We start from the raw sequence: 636 nt of genomic DNA, 5'->3' as shown, positions 1-636 counted from the left end.
ACCTCTCTTTGTCAAGCAGCGTGTACAGTATTGGCAGCACGACAAGTCTCCGTGCATCAGTCATTGACGCCTAACGGATGGTCATATTTATATCTTTCTTTTTCTATCTCCCGTTGCATTATCTCTTTTCTTCTCCCCAAGAAGTAGGTTCTCTGTTATTTTTCCTCCCAGTCCTCTTATTTTGTATCCGCTTCTCTTACTTTTTGTCTCTTTCTAGCATCTAACACAAACTGATGTGATTTTCCCTTCCTACCAATCATAGATTTTTTTTTCATTTCATTTAAACTACCTCTGCCTATTTTGTCCTGCCATAACAACTGATATTCTTTTCTATTTAGACTATTACATTTTCTATCCCTTTTAATACACATTGCAGTTTCTATCGTTTACCATAACATAATATTTTCTACCTTTTTTGTATTATCGTTAACCCTATATCTTGAAATGAAATCCTTTTTTCCCTATCAGTGATTAGACCTTTTAAAACCTTTTCTCTATTTTCAATTTTCCTGTATTTCAAACCTGGACAGTACACTTTGCCGTACCTAAGCAGTGTCTTTCATAATTTGCATATAAGCAGATTAAGAGTCGTTTTGCCTTGTATGCTTAAATGGACATGGTGGTCATTCATAGTTT

General features: G+C 34.9%; 1 protein-coding gene across 1 annotated transcript in view; it reads left to right on the top strand.

Annotated features, from left to right (window-relative positions):
• The window catches only part of LOC119585825, a gene marked incomplete in the record, with an annotated part of 115,457 nt that overhangs the window by 9,483 nt on the left and 105,338 nt on the right, over nucleotides 1-636 (top strand).

This window comes from Penaeus monodon, chromosome 20 (genome assembly GCF_015228065.2).
Source record: "Penaeus monodon isolate SGIC_2016 chromosome 20, NSTDA_Pmon_1, whole genome shotgun sequence".
Lineage (NCBI taxonomy): Eukaryota > Metazoa > Arthropoda > Malacostraca > Decapoda > Penaeidae > Penaeus > Penaeus monodon.
Note: the sequence above shows the minus strand (reverse complement) of the source record. Positions and strands in the feature narration are given on the sequence as shown.